This window comes from Musa acuminata, unplaced genomic scaffold, assembly GCF_036884655.1.
Source record: "Musa acuminata AAA Group cultivar baxijiao unplaced genomic scaffold, Cavendish_Baxijiao_AAA HiC_scaffold_1004, whole genome shotgun sequence".
Lineage (NCBI taxonomy): Eukaryota > Viridiplantae > Streptophyta > Magnoliopsida > Zingiberales > Musaceae > Musa > Musa acuminata.
Window position 1 is genome coordinate 7,501 of NW_027021220.1, and position 10,000 is coordinate 17,500.

Below are 10,000 nucleotides of genomic sequence, written 5' to 3' on the forward strand. Positions count from 1 at the left end.
GACAGCGAGCGAAGCGAGAGGCAGCACCGTCCCTGCTATACGAAAGCCCCATCCAGCCCTGTGCCACCCGGGGGGTTCCAGGGTGCTGAGATGGCTGACGTTTTGCTCCGCTCTCGACGGTCACCGCGCAATGCAAGAACAGGCCAAAAACTGGCCAAAACGGCCCAAAAACGGGCCAAAACTGGCCATTTTTGGCTGCGCGAGCGAGCGGCGAGCGGCGGACAGCGAGCGAAGCGAGAGGCAGCACCGTCCCTGCTATACGAAAGCCCCATCCAGCCCTGTGCCACCCGGGGGGTTCCAGGGTGCTGAGATGGCTGACGTTTTGCTCCGCTCTCGACGGTCACCGCGCAATGCAAGAACAGGCCAAAAACTGGCCAAAACGGCCCAAAAACGGGCCAAAACTGGCCATTTTTGGCTGCACGAGCGAGCGGCGAGCGGCGGACAGCGAGCGAAGCGAGAGGCAGCACCGTCCCTGCTATACGAAAGCCCCATCCAGCCCTGTGCCACCCGGGGGGTTCCAGGGTGCTGAGATGGCTGACGTTTTGCTCCGCTCTCGACGGTCACCGCGCAATGCAAGAACAGGCCAAAAACTGGCCAAAACGGCCCAAAAACGGGCCAAAACTGGCCATTTTTGGCTGCACGAGCGAGCGGCGAGCGGCGGACAGCGAGCGAAGCGAGAGGCAGCACCGTCCCTGCTATACGAAAGCCCCATCCAGCCCTGTGCCACCCGGGGGGTTCCAGGGTGCTGAGATGGCTGACGTTTTGCTCCGCTCTCGACGGTCACCGCGCAATGCAAGAACAGGCCAAAAACTGGCCAAAACGGCCCAAAAACGGGCCAAAACTGGCCATTTTTGGCTGCACGAGCGAGCGGCGAGCGGCGGACAGCGAGCGAAGCGAGAGGCAGCACCGTCCCTGCTATACGAAAGCCCCATCCAGCCCTGTGCCACCCGGGGGGTTCCAGGGTGCTGAGATGGCTGACGTTTTGCTCCGCTCTCGACGGTCACCGCGCAATGCAAGAACAGGCCAAAAACTGGCCAAAACGGCCCAAAAACGGGCCAAAACTGGCCATTTTTGGCTGCGCGAGCGAGCGGCGAGCGGCGGACAGCGAGCGAAGCGAGAGGCAGCACCGTCCCTGCTATACGAAAGCCCCATCCAGCCCTGTGCCACCCGGGGGGTTCCAGGGTGCTGAGATGGCTGACGTTTTGCTCCGCTCTCGACGGTCACCGCGCAATGCAAGAACAGGCCAAAAACTGGCCAAAACGGCCCAAAAACGGGCCAAAACTGGCCATTTTTGGCTGCACGAGCGAGCGGCGAGCGGCGGACAGCGAGCGAAGCGAGAGGCAGCACCGTCCCTGCTATACGAAAGCCCCATCCAGCCCTGTGCCACCCGGGGGGTTCCAGGGTGCTGAGATGGCTGACGTTTTGCTCCGCTCTCGACGGTCACCGCGCAATGCAAGAACAGGCCAAAAACTGGCCAAAACGGCCCAAAAACGGGCCAAAACTGGCCATTTTTGGCTGCACGAGCGAGCGGCGAGCGGCGGACAGCGAGCGAAGCGAGAGGCAGCACCGTCCCTGCTATACGAAAGCCCCATCCAGCCCTGTGCCACCCGGGGGGGGTTCCAGGGTGCTGAGATGGCTGACGTTTTGCTCCGCTCTCGACGGTCACCGCGCAATGCAAGAACAGGCCAAAAACTGGCCAAAACGGCCCAAAAACGGGCCAAAACTGGCCATTTTTGGCTGCACGAGCGAGCGGCGAGCGGCGGACAGCGAGCGAAGCGAGAGGCAGCACCGTCCCTGCTATACGAAAGCCCCATCCAGCCCTGTGCCACCCGGGGGGTTCCAGGGTGCTGAGATGGCTGACGTTTTGCTCCGCTCTCGACGGTCACCGCGCAATGCAAGAACAGGCCAAAAACTGGCCAAAACGGCCCAAAAACGGGCCAAAACTGGCCATTTTTGGCTGCGCGAGCGAGCGGCGAGCGGCGGACAGCGAGCGAAGCGAGAGGCAGCACCGTCCCTGCTATACGAAAGCCCCATCCAGCCCTGTGCCACCCGGGGGGTTCCAGGGTGCTGAGATGGCTGACGTTTTGCTCCGCTCTCGACGGTCACCGCGCAATGCAAGAACAGGCCAAAAACTGGCCAAAACGGCCCAAAAACGGGCCAAAACTGGCCATTTTTGGCTGCACGAGCGAGCGGCGAGCGGCGGACAGCGAGCGAAGCGAGAGGCAGCACCGTCCCTGCTATACGAAAGCCCCATCCAGCCCTGTGCCACCCGGGGGGTTCCAGGGTGCTGAGATGGCTGACGTTTTGCTCCGCTCTCGACGGTCACCGCGCAATGCAAGAACAGGCCAAAAACTGGCCAAAACGGCCCAAAAACGGGCCAAAACTGGCCATTTTTGGCTGCACGAGCGAGCGGCGAGCGGCGGACAGCGAGCGAAGCGAGAGGCAGCACCGTCCCTGCTATACGAAAGCCCCATCCAGCCCTGTGCCACCCGGGGGGTTCCAGGGTGCTGAGATGGCTGACGTTTTGCTCCGCTCTCGACGGTCACCGCGCAATGCAAGAACAGGCCAAAAACTGGCCAAAACGGCCCAAAAACGGGCCAAAACTGGCCATTTTTGGCTGCACGAGCGAGCGGCGAGCGGCGGACAGCGAGCGAAGCGAGAGGCAGCACCGTCCCTGCTATACGAAAGCCCCATCCAGCCCTGTGCCACCCGGGGGGTTCCAGGGTGCTGAGATGGCTGACGTTTTGCTCCGCTCTCGACGGTCACCGCGCAATGCAAGAACAGGCCAAAAACTGGCCAAAACGGCCCAAAAACGGGCCAAAACTGGCCATTTTTGGCTGCGCGAGCGGCGAGCGGCGGACAGCGAGCGAAGCGAGAGGCAGCACCGTCCCTGCTATACGAAAGCCCCATCCAGCCCTGTGCCACCCGGGGGGTTCCAGGGTGCTGAGATGGCTGACGTTTTGCTCCGCTCTCGACGGTCACCGCGCAATGCAAGAACAGGCCAAAAACTGGCCAAAACGGCCCAAAAACGGGCCAAAACTGGCCATTTTTGGCTGCGCGAGCGAGCGGCGAGCGGCGGACAGCGAGCGAAGCGAGAGGCAGCACCGTCCCTGCTATACGAAAGCCCCATCCAGCCCTGTGCCACCCGGGGGGTTCCAGGGTGCTGAGATGGCTGACGTTTTGCTCCGCTCTCGACGGTCACCGCGCAATGCAAGAACAGGCCAAAAACTGGCCAAAACGGCCCAAAAACGGGCCAAAACTGGCCATTTTTGGCTGCACGAGCGAGCGGCGAGCGGCGGACAGCGAGCGAAGCGAGAGGCAGCACCGTCCCTGCTATACGAAAGCCCCATCCAGCCCTGTGCCACCCGGGGGGTTCCAGGGTGCTGAGATGGCTGACGTTTTGCTCCGCTCTCGACGGTCACCGCGCAATGCAAGAACAGGCCAAAAACTGGCCAAAACGGCCCAAAAACGGGCCAAAACTGGCCATTTTTGGCTGCACGAGCGAGCGGCGAGCGGCGGACAGCGAGCGAAGCGAGAGGCAGCACCGTCCCTGCTATACGAAAGCCCCATCCAGCCCTGTGCCACCCGGGGGGTTCCAGGGTGCTGAGATGGCTGACGTTTTGCTCCGCTCTCGACGGTCACCGCGCAATGCAAGAACAGGCCAAAAACTGGCCAAAACGGCCCAAAAACGGGCCAAAACTGGCCATTTTTGGCTGCGCGAGCGAGCGGCGAGCGGCGGACAGCGAGCGAAGCGAGAGGCAGCACCGTCCCTGCTATACGAAAGCCCCATCCAGCCCTGTGCCACCCGGGGGGTTCCAGGGTGCTGAGATGGCTGACGTTTTGCTCCGCTCTCGACGGTCACCGCGCAATGCAAGAACAGGCCAAAAACTGGCCAAAACGGCCCAAAAACGGGCCAAAACTGGCCATTTTTGGCTGCACGAGCGAGCGGCGAGCGGCGGACAGCGAGCGAAGCGAGAGGCAGCACCGTCCCTGCTATACGAAAGCCCCATCCAGCCCTGTGCCACCCGGGGGGTTCCAGGGTGCTGAGATGGCTGACGTTTTGCTCCGCTCTCGACGGTCACCGCGCAATGCAAGAACAGGCCAAAAACTGGCCAAAACAGCCCAAAAACGGGCCAAAACTGGCCATTTTTTGCTGCGCGAGCGAGCGGAGAGCGGCGAACAGCGAGCGAAGCGCGAGGCAGCACCGTCCCTGCTATACGAAAGCCCCATCCAGCCCTGTGCCACCCGGGGGGTTCCAGGGTGCTGAGATGGCTGACATTTTGCTCCGCTCACGACGGTCACCGCGCCACACAAGAACAGCCCAAAAACAGGCCAAAACAGCCCAAAAACGGGCCAAAACTGGCCATTTTTGGCTGCGCGAGCGAGCGGCGAGCGGCGAACAGCGAGCGAAGCGAGAGGCAGCACCGTCCCTGCTATACGAAAGCCCCATCCAGCCCTGTGCCACCCGGGGGGTTCCAGGGTGCTGAGATGGCTGACGTTTTGCTCCGCTCACGACGGTCACCGCACCACGCAAGAACAGGCCAAAAACTGGCCAAAACAGCCCAAAAACGGGCCAAAACTGGCCATTTTTGGCTGCGCGAGCGAGCGGCGAGCGGCGAACAGCGAGCGAAGCGAGAGGCAGCACCGTCCCTGCTATACGAAAGCCCCATCCAGCCCTGTGCCACCCGGGGGGTTCCAGGGTGCTGAGATGGCTGACGTTTTGCTCCGCTCTCGACGGTCACCGCGCAATGCAAGAACAGGCCAAAAACTGGCCAAAACGGCCCAAAAACGGGCCAAAACTGGCCATTTTTGGCTGCGCGAGCGGCGAGCGGCGGACAGCGAGCGAAGCGAGAGGCAGCACCGTCCCTGCTATACGAAAGCCCCATCCAGCCCTGTGCCACCCGGGGGGTTCCAGGGTGCTGAGATGGCTGACGTTTTGCTCCGCTCTCGACGGTCACCGCGCAATGCAAGAACAGGCCAAAAACTGGCCAAAACGGCCCAAAAACGGGCCAAAACTGGCCATTTTTGGCTGCGCGAGCGAGCGGCGAGCGGCGGACAGCGAGCGAAGCGAGAGGCAGCACCGTCCCTGCTATACGAAAGCCCCATCCAGCCCTGTGCCACCCGGGGGGTTCCAGGGTGCTGAGATGGCTGACGTTTTGCTCCGCTCTCGACGGTCACCGCGCAATGCAAGAACAGGCCAAAAACTGGCCAAAACGGCCCAAAAACGGGCCAAAACTGGCCATTTTTGGCTGCACGAGCGAGCGGCGAGCGGCGGACAGCGAGCGAAGCGAGAGGCAGCACCGTCCCTGCTATACGAAAGCCCCATCCAGCCCTGTGCCACCCGGGGGGTTCCAGGGTGCTGAGATGGCTGACGTTTTGCTCCGCTCTCGACGGTCACCGCGCAATGCAAGAACAGGCCAAAAACTGGCCAAAACGGCCCAAAAACGGGCCAAAACTGGCCATTTTTGGCTGCACGAGCGAGCGGCGAGCGGCGGACAGCGAGCGAAGCGAGAGGCAGCACCGTCCCTGCTATACGAAAGCCCCATCCAGCCCTGTGCCACCCGGGGGGTTCCAGGGTGCTGAGATGGCTGACGTTTTGCTCCGCTCTCGACGGTCACCGCGCAATGCAAGAACAGGCCAAAAACTGGCCAAAACGGCCCAAAAACGGGCCAAAACTGGCCATTTTTGGCTGCACGAGCGAGCGGCGAGCGGCGGACAGCGAGCGAAGCGAGAGGCAGCACCGTCCCTGCTATACGAAAGCCCCATCCAGCCCTGTGCCACCCGGGGGGTTCCAGGGTGCTGAGATGGCTGACGTTTTGCTCCGCTCTCGACGGTCACCGCGCAATGCAAGAACAGGCCAAAAACTGGCCAAAACGGCCCAAAAACGGGCCAAAACTGGCCATTTTTGGCTGCGCGAGCGAGCGGCGAGCGGCGGACAGCGAGCGAAGCGAGAGGCAGCACCGTCCCTGCTATACGAAAGCCCCATCCAGCCCTGTGCCACCCGGGGGGTTCCAGGGTGCTGAGATGGCTGACGTTTTGCTCCGCTCTCGACGGTCACCGCGCAATGCAAGAACAGGCCAAAAACTGGCCAAAACGGCCCAAAAACGGGCCAAAACTGGCCATTTTTGGCTGCACGAGCGAGCGGCGAGCGGCGGACAGCGAGCGAAGCGAGAGGCAGCACCGTCCCTGCTATACGAAAGCCCCATCCAGCCCTGTGCCACCCGGGGGGTTCCAGGGTGCTGAGATGGCTGACGTTTTGCTCCGCTCTCGACGGTCACCGCGCAATGCAAGAACAGGCCAAAAACTGGCCAAAACGGCCCAAAAACGGGCCAAAACTGGCCATTTTTGGCTGCACGAGCGAGCGGCGAGCGGCGGACAGCGAGCGAAGCGAGAGGCAGCACCGTCCCTGCTATACGAAAGCCCCATCCAGCCCTGTGCCACCCGGGGGGGGTTCCAGGGTGCTGAGATGGCTGACGTTTTGCTCCGCTCTCGACGGTCACCGCGCAATGCAAGAACAGGCCAAAAACTGGCCAAAACGGCCCAAAAACGGGCCAAAACTGGCCATTTTTGGCTGCACGAGCGAGCGGCGAGCGGCGGACAGCGAGCGAAGCGAGAGGCAGCACCGTCCCTGCTATACGAAAGCCCCATCCAGCCCTGTGCCACCCGGGGGGTTCCAGGGTGCTGAGATGGCTGACGTTTTGCTCCGCTCTCGACGGTCACCGCGCAATGCAAGAACAGGCCAAAAACTGGCCAAAACGGCCCAAAAACGGGCCAAAACTGGCCATTTTTGGCTGCGCGAGCGAGCGGCGAGCGGCGGACAGCGAGCGAAGCGAGAGGCAGCACCGTCCCTGCTATACGAAAGCCCCATCCAGCCCTGTGCCACCCGGGGGGTTCCAGGGTGCTGAGATGGCTGACGTTTTGCTCCGCTCTCGACGGTCACCGCGCAATGCAAGAACAGGCCAAAAACTGGCCAAAACGGCCCAAAAACGGGCCAAAACTGGCCATTTTTGGCTGCACGAGCGAGCGGCGAGCGGCGGACAGCGAGCGAAGCGAGAGGCAGCACCGTCCCTGCTATACGAAAGCCCCATCCAGCCCTGTGCCACCCGGGGGGTTCCAGGGTGCTGAGATGGCTGACGTTTTGCTCCGCTCTCGACGGTCACCGCGCAATGCAAGAACAGGCCAAAAACTGGCCAAAACGGCCCAAAAACGGGCCAAAACTGGCCATTTTTGGCTGCACGAGCGAGCGGCGAGCGGCGGACAGCGAGCGAAGCGAGAGGCAGCACCGTACCTGCTATACGAAAGCCCCATCCAGCCCTGTGCCACCCGGGGGGTTCCAGGGTGCTGAGATGGCTGACGTTTTGCTCCGCTCTCGACGGTCACCGCGCAATGCAAGAACAGGCCAAAAACTGGCCAAAACGGCCCAAAAACGGGCCAAAACTGGCCATTTTTGGCTGCACGAGCGAGCGGCGAGCGGCGGACAGCGAGCGAAGCGAGAGGCAGCACCGTCCCTGCTATACGAAAGCCCCATCCAGCCCTGTGCCACCCGGGGGGTTCCAGGGTGCTGAGATGGCTGACGTTTTGCTCCGCTCTCGACGGTCACCGCGCAATGCAAGAACAGGCCAAAAACTGGCCAAAACGGCCCAAAAACGGGCCAAAACTGGCCATTTTTGGCTGCACGAGCGAGCGGCGAGCGGCGGACAGCGAGCGAAGCGAGAGGCAGCACCGTCCCTGCTATACGAAAGCCCCATCCAGCCCTGTGCCACCCGGGGGGTTCCAGGGTGCTGAGATGGCTGACGTTTTGCTCCGCTCTCGACGGTCACCGCGCAATGCAAGAACAGGCCAAAAACTGGCCAAAACGGCCCAAAAACGGGCCAAAACTGGCCATTTTTGGCTGCACGAGCGAGCGGCGAGCGGCGGACAGCGAGCGAAGCGAGAGGCAGCACCGTCCCTGCTATACGAAAGCCCCATCCAGCCCTGTGCCACCCGGGGGGTTCCAGGGTGCTGAGATGGCTGACGTTTTGCTCCGCTCTCGACGGTCACCGCGCAATGCAAGAACAGGCCAAAAACTGGCCAAAACGGCCCAAAAACGGGCCAAAACTGGCCATTTTTGGCTGCACGAGCGAGCGGCGAGCGGCGGACAGCGAGCGAAGCGAGAGGCAGCACCGTCCCTGCTATACGAAAGCCCCATCCAGCCCTGTGCCACCCGGGGGGTTCCAGGGTGCTGAGATGGCTGACGTTTTGCTCCGCTCTCGACGGTCACCGCGCAATGCAAGAACAGGCCAAAAACTGGCCAAAACGGCCCAAAAACGGGCCAAAACTGGCCATTTTTGGCTGCACGAGCGAGCGGCGAGCGGCGGACAGCGAGCGAAGCGAGAGGCAGCACCGTCCCTGCTATACGAAAGCCCCATCCAGCCCTGTGCCACCCGGGGGGTTCCAGGGTGCTGAGATGGCTGACGTTTTGCTCCGCTCTCGACGGTCACCGCGCAATGCAAGAACAGGCCAAAAACTGGCCAAAACGGCCCAAAAACGGGCCAAAACTGGCCATTTTTGGCTGCACGAGCGAGCGGCGAGCGGCGGACAGCGAGCGAAGCGAGAGGCAGCACCGTCCCTGCTATACGAAAGCCCCATCCAGCCCTGTGCCACCCGGGGGGTTCCAGGGTGCTGAGATGGCTGACGTTTTGCTCCGCTCTCGACGGTCACCGCGCAATGCAAGAACAGGCCAAAAACTGGCCAAAACGGCCCAAAAACGGGCCAAAACTGGCCATTTTTGGCTGCACGAGCGAGCGGCGAGCGGCGGACAGCGAGCGAAGCGAGAGGCAGCACCGTCCCTGCTATACGAAAGCCCCATCCAGCCCTGTGCCACCCGGGGGGTTCCAGGGTGCTGAGATGGCTGACGTTTTGCTCCGCTCTCGACGGTCACCGCGCAATGCAAGAACAGGCCAAAAACTGGCCAAAACGGCCCAAAAACGGGCCAAAACTGGCCATTTTTGGCTGCACGAGCGAGCGGCGAGCGGCGGACAGCGAGCGAAGCGAGAGGCAGCACCGTCCCTGCTATACGAAAGCCCCATCCAGCCCTGTGCCACCCGGGGGGTTCCAGGGTGCTGAGATGGCTGACGTTTTGCTCCGCTCTCGACGGTCACCGCGCAATGCAAGAACAGGCCAAAAACTGGCTAAAACGGCCCAAAAACGGGCCAAAACTGGCCATTTTTGGCTGCGCGAGCGAGCGGCGAGCGGCGGACAGCGAGCGAAGCGAGAGGCAGCACCGTCCCTGCTATATACGAAAGCCCCATCCAGCCCTGTGCCACCCGGGGGGTTCCAGGGTGCTGAGATGGCTGACGTTTTGCTCCGCTCACGACGGTCACCGCACCACGCAAGAACGGACCATAAACAGGCCAAAACAGCCCAAAAACGGGCCAAAACTGGTCATTTTTGGCTGCGCGAGCGAGCGGCGAGCGGCGAACAGCGAGCGAAGCGTGAGGCAGCACCGTCCCTGCTATACGAAAGCCCCATCCAGCCCTGTGCCACCCGGGGGGTTCCAGGGTGCTGAGATGGCTGACGTTTTGCTCCGCTCACGACGGTCACCGCGCCATGCAAGAACGGACCAAAAACAGGCCAAAACAGCCCAAAAACGGGCCAAAACTGGCCATTTTTGGCTGAGCGAGCGAGCGGTGAGCGGCGAACAGCGAGCGAAGCGAGAGGCAGCACCGTCCCTGCTATACGAAAGCCCCATCCAGCCCTGTGCCACCCGGGGGGTTCCAGGGTGCTGAGATGGCTGACGTTTTGCTCCGCTCACGACGGTCGCCGTGCCACGCAAGAACGGACCAAAAACAGGCCAAAACAGCCCAAAAACGGGCCAAAACTGGCCATTTTAGGTTGCGCGAGCGAGCGGCGAGCGGCGAACAGCGAGCGAAGCGTGAGGCAGCACCGTCCCTGCTATACGAAAGCCCCATCCAGCCCTGTGCCACCCGGGGGGTTCCAAGGTGCTGAGATGGCTGACGTT